Source organism: Suncus etruscus, chromosome 6, assembly GCF_024139225.1.
Source record: "Suncus etruscus isolate mSunEtr1 chromosome 6, mSunEtr1.pri.cur, whole genome shotgun sequence".
NCBI classification, from domain to species: domain Eukaryota; kingdom Metazoa; phylum Chordata; class Mammalia; order Eulipotyphla; family Soricidae; genus Suncus; species Suncus etruscus.
Genome location: NC_064853.1, coordinates 107035649 through 107053264, shown reverse-complemented (window position 1 = coordinate 107053264; position 17616 = coordinate 107035649).

The following is a 17616-nucleotide window of genomic DNA, read 5'->3' as shown; positions in this document are numbered from 1 at the left end:
TGTATTTGTTTCCTTGAGCTGCCATAGCAAATTACCACTAACTGGGTGGCTCAAGACAACAGACATTTATTCTTAGTCTAGAAGTCTGCTATCAAGGTGTTGACAGAACTGTTTCCTTCCTGAAAGTTCAGAGGGAAACTCTGCCCCATGCTTTTCTCCTGTTTTCCTATAGCAGCTCACAAGCCCTGGACACTCCCTGGTTTCTATTCTCTCTCTGTCTTTACAGGACATTGCTCCTTGTTATCTCAATATGCAAGTTTTTTTCTTCTCACATATCATTGATTAGAACCTCTCTGAGCTCTGCCCCCCAAAACCCTGTATGACCTCCTCTTAATCTAATTATACCTGTAAAGAAACTAATTGCAAATACAGTTACATTCTTTTTTTAATATATTTTTTATTTAAGTAACATGATCATATTTGGGTTACAGTCATAACCAGAACAACCCCCTTCACCAGTGTAACATTACCTCCTCCCCCCTTCCCATCCCCTGCCTGTATTCGAGACAGGCATTCTATTACAGTTATTTGTTTTTAAGTTCAGTAAGTTGTTTTTTTTTCCTTAAAGGATAAGAGTAAAAAATATATAGTAAAGGTATGATAGTGGCAATCGCTGTTGTTTGCATAGGTCCAGAAAAATGGGAAAATGGAGAAAAACTCCTTGACCTGATTACAAAAAGGCCTCACCCTAGAAGTTTATTGGCATAAGATAGACTCTGGGTTCCAGGCAAACCAGTCCATTCAATTCCAGTCATTCTCACACTTTAGCCATTGGTACCAGATTCTTATATTTAAAGACTCTGGATTCTGTGCATTTCTTTCATCAATGTCAGGCTGATGTGGAGCATCCTCTAGTTTCAGCATGCCATTAAATGCAGAGCGATCTGCCCTGCATGCAGACTGTTGCTGAGTCGTCTGGGTATTGGGAGCACTCTTTGGAGTTAGTCAATGCCAAAGCAGTGGTAGGTCTTCCCTGGTAGAGGCTTGGATCCTGGTAATGTTAAAGACAATTGTGGTTGTTTCCATAGATGGTATCCATTGTTCAGGTGTGTGTGGGTGATGCCCATTCTTCTGAGGCCTGAGCCAAATCATTATGCCAATGTTCAGGGTAAAAGGCCTAATTACATTACCAAATTTGTGTTCCCATCTCTATTAGATAAGAACTTGTTTGCATATGTATTATTTTCCCATTTTAATGTGCCTATGCAAAAGAGAAGCAATGCCACAAGATATTGTTGGTGCATCTGGGGGCCGACGAAGAAAGTCCAACATTCCCCATAACTTGATACAAATATGAAATCTATACAGAGATACTCTTCTACCAGTATTGCTTATAAAACAGATCTCAAAGGGGGAAAAACAAACAATCAAATAACAAATTCAGTGGGCAAAATTGTCACTATATGAGGATATTCGACAAGAGTTATAGATGTTAAGGGAATACATCTGAGATATACAAAGGAGATACACGTGACCCTTTTATGTTTTAGAAATAGTCAAGAGGGAGGGGGGTGTTTCCGCCATACCAATTTGGTCTGTGATTGGACAAGCGAAGAGAGCATGGAGCCATGTCCTCCCCTTGTTGCCTGCTGAAGCTTCCGACTCCCCGAGAGGCTTTTGCTTCCTAATTGCTGGAAGTTGAAAGTTCAGCAGACCCCTCCCAGCCCCTTGCAGGAACAAGGAAGCCTGGGGTCTCTTTTAAATTGCACCTCACTGGAACCCACTTGCTGGGACCTTCAGCAGGTGTCCAGGAATAACCCTGGGGACGGGGAGGAAGGAGAGAGAAGGCTGGGGGAGGCTGCCGAGGCTGCATCTTCAACTTATCTTGGCCAAAAAGCCGACAGCATGGAACCTTGCCGTGACGCGTTGCCTGCTGAAGCTTCAGACTCCACACAAAAATTACTGTGAAAGATATGTAATCCACCTTGGCCAAAACAAAAATCATTAGTACAGAAAATGGTTAAATGTGAGGTAACAAGAGATGGGAGTGAGGGAGTAAAGGAATAAAACGAGCGCCTGGACAGCGTTCAGATAATGACAAGCAGATGAAACACAATGATATCCATATATTTCTAGCCCCCGCTCGGTTTCACAATGGACAAATTTAATAAGGAAACTTCCCTGATAAGTCCTAATGCCAGAACCTATTGTGACCCATATCCCGCACCCCTTCCTAGGCCTGATTAAAGCAGCCTTTGGCATGGCGGAGGGCTGCCAAATGCCATGCTGGCAGGACCTCCCGGCTCAGCAAGGAAAGAGATCCTTCCCGAGCCAGAAGGCCGGAAGGTCGCGGCCCCCGCCCCAGACCCTCCCTTTGGAGCCGGGAGGGAAATGGGGAGAGCCTAGGAAAACCAATATACTCCTCCAAGGGACCCACCTCGGTGGCTTGCCCAGCCATGTGGCCAGGCAAAGCCCTGCAGTACCAGAGGAAGGATGTAGGGGGGTGCTGGGGTGACCCATGCCCCGCATCCCTTCCTAGGCCTGGTTAAAGCAGCCTTTGCATTGGCAGAGGGCTGCCAAACGCCATGCTGGCAGGACCTCCGGGCTCGGCTCCCAGGAAGGAAAGAGGCAAATACAGTTACATTCTTAAGAACCCCGGGACTTGGGAGCTGGAGAAATAGTATGGAGGTAAGGCATTTGCCTTGCATGCAAAAGGATGGTGGTTAGAATCTCGGCATCCCATTTGGTTCCCTGAGCCTGCCAGGAGGGATTTCAGAGCCTAGAGCCAGGAGGAACCCCTGAGCGCTGCCGAGTGTGACCCCGACCCCCAAAAAAAGAACCCCAGGACTTGAGCATATCATTTTTGGGATAAAGAATTCATTCCTCATAATTTCCAGGCCCTTTTTGCCATGGGTCTCTCACACACTATTCCCTGGCCTCAGGAGCAGAGTAGTTCTCTCCTTTGGCCTTTGGGTGATAATGTTCCACTCCACCCCTTCTCTTCCACATGGAAAACTCCCTATTTATTATCTCTTCTCAAAACTCCAGGGACATTCCCTTTTCTGTGAAGCTCATCCTCTCTCCTGCTATTTCTCATCTATGAGGATTTTTTTTCTTGTATTTTTTTTTTATTGATTTTGTTTTTGAAGGGAACACATCTTACAATACTAAGAAATTACTTTTGTGGTGCTATATCATGTAAGGCAAGCACCTTAACCATCTTAACTATCTTGTCACCTCCTCACTTGTGAGATTTTGTGGGCACCCCAAAACCCTTTCTCCATTAAATCCTTATCATATGACATTCAGCAAGACTGATTGCAGTCAACTATTGGTGTGACTGATTTTCACTAGACTTCAATTGTTGTGAGCCCAGGAAAAATTCGGGATTATTCTGAGATGCCCAGGGCCTGTTACACAGAGGACATTCAACTAGCTATGGGCTAGCCCTTGACAAGGGGTAAAATAGAAGGCTCTAGGGTTTTCCAGGGGGTTGATGGAACTGGACAGCCTGGCCAAGCAAAATTGTGTGGTTCCTTCTAGCTCAAACCAGCACTTTTCATGGGGTCAAATATAGGCTGCCAGTGAATTTCCAGCCTAAATTCCTCTGACCCAGTCTCCTTGGGAGGTCTCTGCTGGCCACAGGCAAACCTAGCCCAGGGAGAACTAATGGTCCCCAGTCTTCCCTAACAGAGCCTGTCAATAGGAGCAGTTGGCTTGTGGGACCCTGTACTACAATGTGACATTCAGTGGCTGCCCCTGTGGGTGCTGAGAAGTGGGTGGCAGCTCTTGGTCCAAGGGCAAGAAGAGATTTTTAAAAGTGTCACCACTGTGCAGATGCCAAAACTCTCTGGATATTTTTCTCTTCTGGCTAGAAGTTTTCTTCTGAGTCATCTCTCTCCTCAAAATAGTTCTGCCTTTTTCCTCACTGGGGATCCTGATGTCTAGGATCTTCTGGGAAGACAATACACAGCAAAGGTCAGAAAAGAAATAGCATTGAGAGTATGTCTTCTAAAGTTAGACAATGTGTAGGAAAAGAGTGCTAGGCCTTCAAAAAAGAAGGGAGGCTAAAATCTGGGAAAGGAAAGGAACGTGCCTACACTAGGCATTCAACACTCAGGAGAGAGCTGAGCTGAATTCTCTAAAGAGAGCACAACTCTCCCCCTGCAGTTGCCTGGGCTCTGCTAACCTCTTCTAGGAAGGAGTCCCTGAACATTTAGTCATCCTGGAGCAGATGACTAGACTATGAAAAAGAGGAGCTGAGACCCCCCCGGACTGTCCCTTGTGGAAAGGACTTGTGTTCAGATATAAGCAGGGACACTATTTGACATCCAAGATGAGGGGCATGGGACCACATGTCCTGGAGGAGAAGAGATAAAAATGGACTTGGATGTTGGCTGCATATTCAAAATGAACCAATTTCAGCCTCTTTGTCAAGTCAAAGCTGGGCCATTACTCTTCACTACTTGTTTCTAAAACCCGTGTTCACTTTCAAATACTATCTTAACAAAAATTACTGTTTTTAAGATACTAACTGGGGGCTGGAAGTGGGAAAGGGGAAGGATACTTGGAACTCTAAAGTCAACAGAACCAAATCATATTCCAACACTCTCAATTGATGCCTGATGATTCTGGCATATCTTTCCTCTAGATCTTCCTCTTCTCTCTGTTCCAAACAGTTCACATTCTTGCCCTGCCACTCTGGGGCCTTTATCTGCTGCTATCCACCTCTTTGGTTACCCCTCTCCCCTCCCTTGTTGACTTGCTTCTCTCAGCTGTTGGGGGTTGAGTACTTGCAAGGTTTCTTTTTGTGCTGGGAATTTTCTTTCCTTCCTTCCTGCCCTCTAACCCCTCCTCTCATCGCTTCTTGTCTGATCCTAAATCAGGCCATAAAACAATTTCTCCTCTTTCCAGACTTGGTATTTTCTTCCTGGATTCCAAGGCACTTGATGGGCCTCTTCTAGGGAACTTGTGGCTTCCTGTCTGGGTGTCACTCACTCCTCCCACTGGGTGTTTATCTATCTCTAATGACCCTTTAACAGTTCCTTCTCTGGTATGTTCCCTGTGCTAGTTACAGGGTCTGCCCCAGGATACTACCTCCCACTGTGAAGACAATTAGAACAGAAAGGCCCCCAAGGTTAGAAATTGAGGGTTTTTAAGAGGCTAAGTGGGGATGGGAATAGACCTGCATTCTGAGGGGTGTTCTTGCGGCAATAGATTTGGTAAGTATGGGAGGGGAACCATCAAGTCAAAGTGCACATTGAAAGAAGAGTTAGGTGGTTATTGCACAAATCCCAGCTAACTATTAAAGCATGCCCCAAGGGGAGAAGCTGAAGGTAGGCTGAGCTGGGTGAGTAAAAGTTAAAGCTGGGGGCAAGGGTGCTAGATGCAGAGGCACACTGCACCAGGAGGACCCAAAAAATGCTGGGTGTGGCCCTTGGGTGAAAGCTGAGATCAACCAGTTTTGAAAGTGTGGGACCAGGATCAGGTTTGTGGGCAGAGTGGAGGTGAAGGAGATTTGGAGCAGGAAGACACAAGTGCTGGTGGTGACATCATTGAAAGCAGAACTGAAGTCCGCTTGGGGCCATCTAGGCTTTTGGTCATTTTTTTCCCCTATGGAACATTAAGGTCAAAAGAAAAGATTGAGAATCATTCCAGTTTTTCTTCCTTCTGCTCTTGAGCCCAGAAGCCTATTATTGAGCCTGCAAATTCACAAAGGAGGAAAACTCTAAAATAAATGACCCAGTGGTAAAGTCGTTCAATTCATGAGTGACTCATTATTCTGTGTCATTCCAGCACCTCTTGGACCTTTTTTTTCCCCCCTAAACTGGAGACCCAGGACACAGGACCCCCAGGACCTTCTGAAGCCCCATGTTCCCAGTAGTCAGCCCCAGGAGTTTCCCTGCATCTGGAATGGGTGTTTCCATTTCTGGCCGTGTCTCTGGACAAGTTTCTTTCCTCAACTTGATCATCGTTTTTCATTTTCTAGATAGAAGGCGGTTGTTCAGGCCTGGAAAGCCAGCTCCAGATCTCAAACAGACCAAAAAGATATTAAGGAAATACCCCTTTTAAGACGTACAATTGTGGAGGCTATGGTCTGCAGACAATACAAAGGATAGGGAGCTTGCCTCGCATGCAATTTGACCCTGATTCTGTTAGGGTCTGCAGTAGAAGGATGAGACCACACAATTGGAGTAAAGCGAAACAAATCTTTATTCTATCAGTTACAAGTCCCAAACTGATGGACCAGGTCTGTCTCCCAGAGGAGATGACCCCTGTCAAGGTCACAGCCAGTTTATATAGGGAGGGAATGAGGAAGTTCTAGCTTCTGATGATCTTTAAGATGATTGGCTGTTATCTAGGATACCTTTCTACTGCTCCCTCGTGTCTTTCCAGATATGCTTCCTGGTATGGCCAGGTAGTTTGGGGTGGTGGTAATGGAAACTTAGGCTTGAGAAGAGAAGCTGAACATACAATCCTTTACAAAATGGCATCCCACCTTGTTCAGAACACAGGGCTCCATAGTTCAAACCCCAACACCACATATGGTGTCCAATCCCCACCAAAATTGATTCCTGAATGCAGAGCCAGGAGTAAGTCTTGTGTACTACAGGGTGTAACCCCAAAACTAAAGACTCATCAATTAGTAGGCTGGGCTGGTCCTGGGAGTGGTGGTGTAGAGTGAATGCCTTGGGGCCTTGAGTTTGATCCCTGCTGGTTCCACAGGGGAGAAACAAAATTACCACCATACCTAACACTTTCCAGGCTCATAAAATAAGGAAAAGAATGGTGAAATGACAAACAAATGTCTCATACTTAAGACAGACAAACCTTGAGGATTACTCACCAAAAATGGCCTTTCCTTCAATCTTGGTTTATAATGTTCTTCACCACAGGAGAGCCAGAATTGCTTAGTGTGGGATAGTGGTGGGGATGCCTCTGTCTTCAGCCACAACAAAAGAAGCACCCATACTGAATCTGTTAAAGGACAATTCTCTGAAGGGATAAGTAGATATATGGTGGGTGTGGATTCCCTAGGAACATAGAGAATGGGAAGTGAAAGGGCTGAATCTTGGGGTAAGGGACAAGATATAGATGCTTCCTGGATGCTTCCTATTGTCACCTGTGCTGTCATACAGAGGCCAGAGCACTGATTTGGCTAGATCCTGACACTCTACCACAGGGCTTTGGTCACTTGGCCTCTGTTCCTGCACCAACAGGATTTGAGAGCTAACTCCAGTTGGGAAGAATGATGGGAGGAAGTCGAGGAGGCTATCTGATGGGAGGATGTGGTACTCTCTATAGACATTCCTTAATCACCTTCCACTTTCCCAAGGCCAGTGCAGCTACCAGCCAGCCTGAGTCCCCTCTTACAGTGGCAGAAGTATTGGGGAACTTACCTGTACGCACTGAGGATTTGGATGTTTCCGGAAGTCTTGGGGAGCCCATGCTGCTGGAACTGACTCAAGGATTAGGAATATGTGGCTACATCATATAAACTATTTTGTCTGTTTGAGTTTATTAAATGGAATTTAGAAGCTCTTATGAGCTAGCCCATACAGAAGGGCTCTGAGGATCAAAGTGGAAAGATGATTATGTTTCAATCAGGAACCCTACCCCCCCATTGGGGGTGTAGAGATAGATAGCACAGCAGGTAATACATGCACTTGCCTTGCATGTAGTTGACCTGAGTTTAATCTTCAGCATCCTCGGAGCACAGCCAGGAGTGCCCCCCCAAACCAAGCAAACAAACAACAACAAAAAACCCAACAACAAACATAAAACCCTGTATGCATGCCTGCATATACACACTATTGTGGACCTCTCACCAATTCACAAGCATGCTAGGGGGAAAATGTGAGGTTATGTATCTGGGGAGCAGAGCATGAGGATAGGAGGGTATGTGTTTGATGTTCCCTGTAGCAGGAAGAGATGAATACCTCTCTGGATCAGCCTAGTAATCAGCCTTGTTATCTACACAGGGTGAGAGACAAAGTTGGAGCTGGGAGTGAGCAGGTGGGGAACTGTGGGGTTTGGCTTCAAGATCCAGAAGTTCAGGGTGTCTGGTGTGAGGAAGTGAAGGCCTCTGCATAGTTACTTTGTAAAGTTGAAAACAAGCTCCAAACATAAAATTTAGAAAATGGCCTGTCTTCCTGTCCTACCTTCCAGCCACCAGCTTTTAGTTGAGTGGAACTTTGCAGCTTCTGTCCTGAAAGATTCTCCCGACACCAGCTGAGTCTAGAAGGAAAGCTCAGACCAGGGGGAGAAGTTGAACCCAGTATTATGCTATCTATGAAAGTTCCTAGTCTTGAGGTTCTCCCCAGTCTCTCTCTCGAGATTAAATTCTCTTCTGTTGGAGAAGCTGCTGAAGGGTCTCTGCCAGTATCAGCTTGTGAGTGGAGAGGGTTCAGGGGGCCCAGTGGGTACCAGCACAATAACTGTGCTGGCAGTGATGGAATAGTTGGGCCTTCCATCCTATTAGGCTGGCTGGTATGCTGCAGGCTGAGGGGGTCTGAGTACTGAGGCTCCCAGGCTATTGGCTGAAATGAAGATATGGTGTTCGTTTGGTATTTGGTAGCTATTCTCTGAGGAGGAAAGTCACAGAGCAGAGAAAGATGCCCTAGGAGTGAATATGTCCTATAGCCTCTGCCCACTCTCCAAATCTCTTATTTATCCTACAGACTAGGCTGGCTTGACTTTCTTCTATGGCATCCAGGAATGCTTCAGGGTTTAAGTATGTAACTGAGGGATGGTATCCCAGTGATGACTTCTTTCTTTTCGAGAACAATGACCTCTCTCTACGAGGCCACATATATTCGAATCTGGACACACTGTTCCAGAAAACTAAGCTTGTTCCCAAATCTTGGCTGCACTGACATCTGGAATCCGCCTAGACAGGGATACACACTGGAAGTGTCTCCTTTATGGATCCTAGACCAAGGAGAGCACTGGGGTGGCATGATCCAGGTTCAAGAGCACAAGCTGGTGAAAGGCCTATTGTAGACCTTGCATGTGGCTAGTGGTGTTGGGCAGGGAATGGAGCGGTGGGTGTTCCAAGTTTCCAGGATCCGTCTCTACAAAGAAGGCAGCATCCTGGTGGCCATATGTCCCAGGCCTCTCAGAAATGAGTATAGCCTCTGCAAGGGCCTTAATTGTAGGACTGCTGGGTGGGGAGCAATTTTAGGGTCTAAGTACCCCCACTGGGAAGATGGGGCCAATATATCAGATGCATACCTTTGTCTCGAAACACCTCACTTGCTCAGGGATGGAAAGTAAGCACTGGGTGACTGAAGTTTACCTTCTCTTCACTCTGCCAATAGGCACCTACCTTGTATCCATTTTACATTCCTGAGAGCAACTGGCTTTATGCCTCCATAATGCCAATTTAACTGTTCAAGGAACATCTGTTAAATTTGCTTTGGTATCTAGGGTGAGATTGTTTCCAGGTGCTTTCCAGCTTTGCCACCACTCACTATGTCACTGAGGTGTCTTGGGGGGAGGGGGGTGCAGGTCTTTGCAGGCCTTCCATTCCCTGCTGTGAAATACAGTTCTCAAAGCCCACTCCCACAGGAAAGCCTAGCCCTTCTCACTTGTAGGGTTTAAGTTTCTGCTAAGCTGTTCTTGTTCTCAGCCCTGGGTCCTCATTACAATTATTGAGGAAATTTAAGAAAAGTTCCAAGGCCTAGGCCCTTCCCAGAGAGTTTTGTATTTAGTAGCTCAGAGATGAGTTCAAGACCTACCACCCTGGGAGAGTCTATCTGCAGCCAAGGTTGAGGACCCCCATTTCTCCCAGGAGTGAAATAGAGGGGGAGGTCTCCCTCTGCTCATTCCCCACAAACCAAAGAGGCCAAGAGAAACAGGAGAGAGGCCCAGAGTCCCTCTGCAACAGCAGAGCAGCTGGGTGAGGCCAGGCGTAGAAGCATGGGGTGGGGGCTCCTGGTTCCTCTCCAGGAAGCTGTGGATAAATGGGGCCAATTTCCTGGCCTTGCTGCTCTACCTCCCATCCATCTTCCAGTCCTCCGGCTGAGAAAAGGGGGAGGAGGAGATAGGGCAGGCAGCTGCCTCATCTGGAGACTGTTCTCATGGATGGGGGAGGTTGACTCTTGGCTCAGGCCTTCCTCCTTCCTCACAGCTGGAGCTGGAGCTGGAGCAGCCAGCATGAGCGCAGGGGTTGAGGCCCAGCTGCTGGCGGCTGTTCCCCTGTGAGCTCCTTGACAGCTGCAAACCTCCTGACGTGTTGCATGCACGCGCGTATGCGTGTGTGTGTGTGTGTGTGTGTGTGTTGTGTGTGTGTGTGTGTGTGTGTGTGTGTGTGTGTGTCTGCGCTAGAAAAGAAAACATGAAGCAGAGGCAGAATTCATGCAGGACTTTTTCTTAGAGACTCTTAAGACACTTTTAGGCCTTTTCCATCTTACCTGCCTCTGGTCTGTGATTGTCCCTCTTCATTATGCCCATAAGCACTGTTACCTCTCCTCTCTCTCTTCCCTTTTCAATTCCTTCCTTCCATCCTTCCTTCCTTCTTTCTTCACTTCTTCCCTTCCTTTTTTCTTCACTTCTTTCTTCCTTCCTTTCTTCCTTTCTTCCTTCCTACCTTCCTTCCTTCCTATCTTCCTTTCTTTCTTTCTTTCTTTCTTTCTTTCTTTCTTTCTTTCTTTCTTTCTTTCTTTCTTTCTTTCTTTCTTTCTTTCTTTCTTTCTTTCTTTCTTTCTTTTCTTTTCTTTTCTTTCTTCTTTTTCTTTCTTTCTTTCTTTCTTTCTTTCTTCTTCTTCTTCTTCCTTCTTCTTCTTTCTTTCTTTCTTCTTTCTTTCTTTCTTTTTCCTTCTTTCTTTCTTTTCTTTCTTTCTTTCTTCTTTCTTTTCCTTTCTTTCTTCTTCTTTCTTTCTTTCTTTTCTTTCTTTCTTTCTTTCTTCCTTCTTTCTTTTTTTTCCTTTTTCTTTCTTTCTTCTCTTCTCTTTTCTTTTTTTTCTTTCTTTTCTTTCTTTCTTTCTTTCTTTTCTTTCTCTTCTGTAATGTTATTATATTAACATTGAAGTTTATGATTTTGTTGTACAAAGTTACTTCATCACCACCAGGTACCCACGGCCTTCCATCACTGTCCCTATGTCACCTCTAGTTTGATCTTTATTCCCTCATCATCCTTAAGCTGTTTGCTAGTTTTGTAATCTATGGTCAAGGCTTTGTAATTGTTTGATTCACTTGTTTTGATTCACTTGTTTTGTCTCTATATCACCAAGGAGTGATATAATCTTGTATTTGTCTTTCTCTTTCTGACTTGCTTCATTTCACATAGTGTCCTCCAGTTCACCCACTAGCCGCAAACAGCCTGATTTTATTTTTTCTTTCAGCTGCATAGTATACTATTATGTAGCTATGGCAAGACTTGAATATCAATTTATCTATTATTGGACATTTGGGTTCCCCGATCCTGGCTATTGGACTTGGGCCTGCAGTACACAGAGGCAGTAACCCCTATTTTTCTTGTTGGTATCCCATGGTAGAAGCAAATAACAATAGCCACCATTAGTTCTCTGTAAGCTTCATAAGAAGCTTCATAAGGTTTCGTAAGGAGCCTATAAAGCAGGCACCATTATTTATTTTACAGATGAACAAATCGAGGAAACGAAAAGTTACTCTTTATCTCAATTCCCACCAACTGCCAAGACTCAAAGTCAGGAAGTCAGAGGCCCAAGCTCCAGCTCTTTCCAATGCTGCCTGCTGTCAGTAGGTGATTCAGATGAGGGTAGGCGGGGGTCTTTCATTGCTGACATTGTACCAGGGGGCTGCTTCCAGGGACCTAGGATTGTCTGCTGAATCCAACTTCCTCTCAGGTTTCAATGATTAACTCATAAACCGCAGCTTCAGTAGCACCTGTCAAGGCCCCACAGGGCTTGGCTCCTGGAGGATGTGGATGAAAGCCCATGAGAGGGTTTCTCAGTTCCCAGACACTGTTTCAAAACCACCAGAAAAGAGAAACTGCAAAAGGCAGAGAATGGATGGAGTGTGCCCCTCCACCCCCACACACTTTCAAGGACTTTTGTTCCTGGGAGCCTGTGTGCTGGGCTGTGTTCCCACCAGAGCTGGTCAGTGATGTTGAAATCCCTAGCACCCCATTGTTCTCACTGTGACTAATGATACACATGGGGGGGGGGAAGGCAGGCCGGGGCTCAAACACAGCTTGTGACCTGGTATCCACAACGCTGTTTGGTTTGGGGGCGTTTCTTTCTGAGCTAACTGATATAGTATCTGCAGGGCTGTGGGGATGGGGTGGGGTGGTGAGAGTCACCAAGAGGGACAATTGGACTAGCCAAGATCTTAGCTCAAGTATCTGTGTTCTAAAGGACAGAGTGCTCCATTTGGGGAAGAGAAGGCCATGTACCTTGGCATAGACCAGCTGGTACTTCTCAACAATCATGCGTTTTGCTCCCAACTTGCCCTTCTGAGCTGAGACCCTTCTGTCTTTCACTGGAGTTTCTTTGCATTGTATTAGCTATTCTCTTAGAAACTTTCAAGTAGAAAAAGTACTTTTAACTCTAGTCACCACAGATTATTCTTAAATCCTTAGAATTTATCCACCTTGTAAATTAGCTAAATTTAAAGATTACGGTATTCATGCCCCACATCTAGACAGGAATAGACTCTGTGGGTGTTGACTATGCCTCTTGTCTCTAGGGAGGCCTTGCTAACCTCATACCTTCTCTTCTCCACAGTGACCCTCTTTCAGACTGTCCCCACATCCATATATCTGCTTAATGCACTTTTAATTGCCTTGAATCCCTGAAATGGAATTTTCTAGAAATTCTGAGCTGCCACAGAAGCTCTCTCCCATCTTGGATGATGATAGTTGATTGTACTGTGGAGAACAGAGAAAACCCCTTTAGACAAGTGGATTTAAAGGTAGAAGCCCTGGTTCTCACGCATGCACCTGGGTTCCAAAATGTTGTGGGAAAGGATGTGCTGAGCTGGGCAAAGAGAGTGAGGGCTGGTTTCCAGGTGATGCTGGGCAACAGAGCCTCGTTCTGGATGGACAAAGATTCTATGGACTAGATGTGAGGGAAGGCTCCATGAGAAAGAGTCCTCCTGCTGAGTCAGAGTTTGTGTCTTCTTTTCTCCCCCCTAGTAAGCCAAACTTGCATTGGCTGAAACAATTCTTTGTGAAGGTCAGGCTGGTTTGAATATTGGCAATTTCCTGTGATTGACCCAACAATAAGCCAAATCCAACTCAGTCCATTGGAGGGCAGAATGGGGGAATTGTTATTGGCCACAGAACTAAGTTCAGAGTTCATAGATCTGAAGCCACCTGGAAGTGAAAGTTCCAGGGATCAAGCAAGACTGGTTGGCTCAGGTACCATATGTGATGTAAGGCTTCAAACCTAGGTCTACTGCATGCAAGGCAAATGCCTAACCTACTGTACAATCTGTACAGCCACTTCAAATTTATTTTTTATTTAGATACTATGATCTTAAAATTATTCAAGACTGATTTTCATGGGTACAATGGTCAAACACCAAACAAACCCTTCACTAGTGTCCACTTTTTCCACTATTGTCCACAGTATTTTATGCTACCCACTAGCCTGCTTCTATGGCAAATACCTTTTTGTTTTTCTTCTTTAAAGCACATTGGCTTGTGATCCTGTACTGGTAACTAGGGCAGCATGCCTAGCATTTGCCCTTTTCCAGCACCCCTCCTCTAGAGCAAGTAACCCTTCTTCTCTACCTTTGTCTTAGTCTTGCTTCCTCATCCTATTCCCCTCAAGTTTCAGTGGTCTGCTTCTTACTGAAGAGCAGCTTTCCTGTTCTTTATTGTTATTGCCTTTGGATATTTGTTATTCCCCTACTTTATTTCTTTATTTTTTTTCTATATTTCTTTATATCTTGCATAAAAGAAAGATCACTTTGTGTCTGCCCCTCTCCTGATTAATTTCACTCAGCAAGATACTTTCCAGATTTACCCACATAGCAATAAATTGCATGACTTTTATCTTTTCTTACATTCTCTCACTTAAAACTGTGAGTCTGCTGGCCATGGGAAGACTCTATTCTTGGCACCTTGTTGTCTGTGAAGCAAAGTCCAGCACAGAGGTCAAGACAGAAGGAGGAGGGAGGGAAATTCCTACAGCTACAGTTTTCCAGAAAGTCTTTTTGTAAGGAAGTGGGTTGAAGCAGAATTCTGAATAAAGTGAAACAATGCTTGCTATAAAAAGATCTGGGAAGTATCTCAGTCCAGAGCATAGATTTAGCTCAGTACTCCTCATGTCTTAGCATGATTCTAAACATCCATTGTGACTCAGCAGGTCCAGAAGACCCCTGAGAGTCACTTGCACTTCTGGCAAGCTCCCATGTCTCATGACTCCACTTCCTGAGAAGGCAAAGTTCCAGGAGCAGAAGGAAAAAAGGGTAATGAAGGAATAGAGAGAGCAAGTTGGGTGGAGGACTGCTTAGGATTTGGTGGACAGGGGAACTGGTGAATTGGGTGAGTGAGGACAGCAATGCAGATTTCCCAGAGCAGGAAAAGTTGTCATTTCTTCTACCTGCTGGGCGGGTGTGTGTGTGTGTGTGTGTGTGTGTGTGTTGCAAAACATTGCTTTAACTTATTCAAAGAGTAGACTGAGCATGGGAGCAGGACAAGGAAAATGGGGAGCAGAGGTCGGTGGCTGTTAGAGAGGGTGCCGGATCCAGGAAGAGCTATATTTCAGAGGTAGAGAAGCATAAATCAGGGTCTCCTATCCCTACACTGAGAACCCTGAGGAGAGAACTCACTTGGCCATTCTCTTCCTTTTTCATTCTAGCTTCATGAAAGGGAACACCACCTGCTGTTCTGATGAAATGGCTCTGTAGAGGGCACAGGTGGTTTTCATATATAAATTTTATTTTCAAACTCTGACTGCTTCAGCTCAGTGTTGTACTGGCGGTTGTGGCCCATTCAGTAAAGCATGAAAAAAGGCAGGAGGAAGCCATCCATACTGAAAATAAAGCAATAAATTTCTCTCTTGTTCTCTCTGTCTCTCTCTGTCTTTCTCTCTCTGTCTCTTTCTCTCTCTGTCTCTGTCTCTCTCTGTCTCTCTGTCTCTCTCTGTCTCTCTGTCTCTCTGTCTCTCTCTCTGTCTCTCTCTCTCTCTCTCTCACGTGTGTAAGACCAAGTAATCATGTATGTGGAAATCCTAGCATATCCTCATGTTGGAAAGAGCTCTAACCTGACAGATTTTGTTTATTTGTTAGTTTATCAATGAACATTTGGGTTGCTAGGCTTTATTTTTTATGAATAATGCTGCTAAAAATATGGAACAAACATCAGTTTGAGATTTCAGTTTCAATTATTTGGGGTATATTCCCTGATGTATATAACTGGTTTACATAATAATTTTCACATTATTCCCCCTTGTTGTTGTTACAATGAGTGAGAGTTACATGCGTGTGTACTCTTGCACATACATATGGTTGTGCTATTTATACATTTGCTTATATATGCTGGGACACACATAGTTAGTGAACATACTCACACACTCGCCTTGATGCTCTGGAGATCGCACACACTGTACTAGAGCAAGAGCCCTCAGTCAACAAAATCAGAGGACTATGTTTGGCACAGATGTGCAGTGCCAGTGATCAAAATTATTCTCTTGTAGTCTCAAGCAGGTGCATTAATCACTGAGTACATGCCCACACTCATCTATCTTTAATTTTTGAAAATTTTAATACAACACATACTATTTTCCATAATAATTGCACCTTTTCTTTCTTTTCTTTTTCTTTTTGGTTTCTGGGCCCCACCCAGTGGTGCTCAGGGGTTACTCCTAGCTCTGCATTCAGAAATAACTCCTGGCAGGCTCAGGGGACCATATGAGATGCCGGGAATTGAACCCAGGTCAGTACTGAGTCAGCTGCTTGCAAGGCAAATGCCCTTCCACTGTACTATCACTCCAGCCCAGTAATTGCACCACCAACGTCCAAGGGTTCCAATTTCTCCATATCATTGTCAACATGTGCATTATATTGGTTTTTGTTTTTATTTGTTTGTATAGTGGCCATGCAAAAAATTATAATGTCATTGGTCATTAGAGAAATTAAAGTTAAAAGCAAAATAAGATACCACATTGTGACCAGCAGAATAGTGTTATTCTTTTTAATGAAAAATAGTGCAAATACCAGGCGGGGAAAATCCGCGAAAGTACACCGGCCCAGTGGGGCTCAGCTGTGAAAGACTGTGAGTGTGACCTGTCTATGTCTGTCTACTGTCCTCTTGCGTGAAACTCTTGCGAGTGGGGCAAAAAGAGCCTCCAGAAACCTCGCTCGCCCAGATGCCATTTTCAGGGAGGGACTTCAGAGCATAAAAACCGGCTAACCTTTGCAAAAGCTGGCTCCCTGTGTGTGACACCAGGCGGGGAAAATCCGCGAAAGTACACCAGCCCAGTGGGGCTCAGCTGTGAAAGACTGTGAGTGTGACCTGTCTATGTCTGTCTACTGTCCTCTTGCATGAAACTCTTGCGAGTGGGGCAAAAAGAGCCTCCAGAAACCTCGCTCGCCCAGACGCCATTTTCAGGGAGGGACTTCAGAGCATAAAAACCGGCTAACCTTTGCAAAAGCTGGCTCCCTGTGTGTGACACCAGGCGGGGAAAATCCGCGAAAGTACACTGGCCCAGTGGGGCTCAGCTGTGAAAGACTGTGAGTGTGACCTGTCTATGTCTGTCTACTGTCCTCTTGCGTGAAACTCTTGCGAGTGGGGCAAAAAGAGGCTCAGAGGAGCACGGCCGCTTCGCTTCGCTACGCGGCCGTGCACTCTTTCTAAGGAAAGAACTCCATTGCAACAAGAAGGAAAAATCACACTAAGAACGGCGCTATATCACAGAAGCAAACATTTCTCTCTGGACTGTCTTCTCTGTTGCATGCTCGGGCCTAAGATTTGACCCAGTGTGAGGCTTCATCCACGGAGGACTCCCCTCCCTTAGAGGCAAGTCAGCCCATCCAGAAAGGGAGGAGCCAGAGGAGTGTGCTGCCTACATTATATAGACAATGAATACCACCACAACACGTAGAAAAACCCACAATACAAGTGTGACAATGGGGAAACAACGCAGGCCAGCATCAGACATAGAGAATGAAGATGACAATTCTGAGGACCAGATAATGACTGAACAACTAATCAACCTCTCAGATAAGGACTTTAGACTAGCAATATGGAAGGTGCTCAACAGACTCCAAGAAACCATGGATCGAGTTGAACAGAACACTAATAAGAACCAAGAAAATATGAAGGCAGAAATGACAAAACTCCAAACTGAAATAACATGTCAACTAACAGGACTGAAAAAGTCAGTAAACGAAGTGAATGACAAAATGGATAAGCTCTGGGACAGGATATCAGAAGCTGAGAATAGACTTGGTGTGGTGGAAGATGAGATACATAACAATTCCATACAGCAGGAGAGATTGGACAAAAAACTTAAAGCAAATGAGCAGACAATGGAAAAATTAGTCAAAGAATGGGAACAGACGAAAATAGAAGTCTATGATAAGATCAACAGAAACAACTTAAGAATCATTGGAGTCCCAGAGACCCAGGAAGAAAATTTCCAGGAAGAATCAATGGTCAAGAACATCATTAAAGAGAAACTTCCAGAGCTAAAGAATATATGTGATCAAATCCTGCATGCCCGAAGAGTACCAACCAAAAGAGAC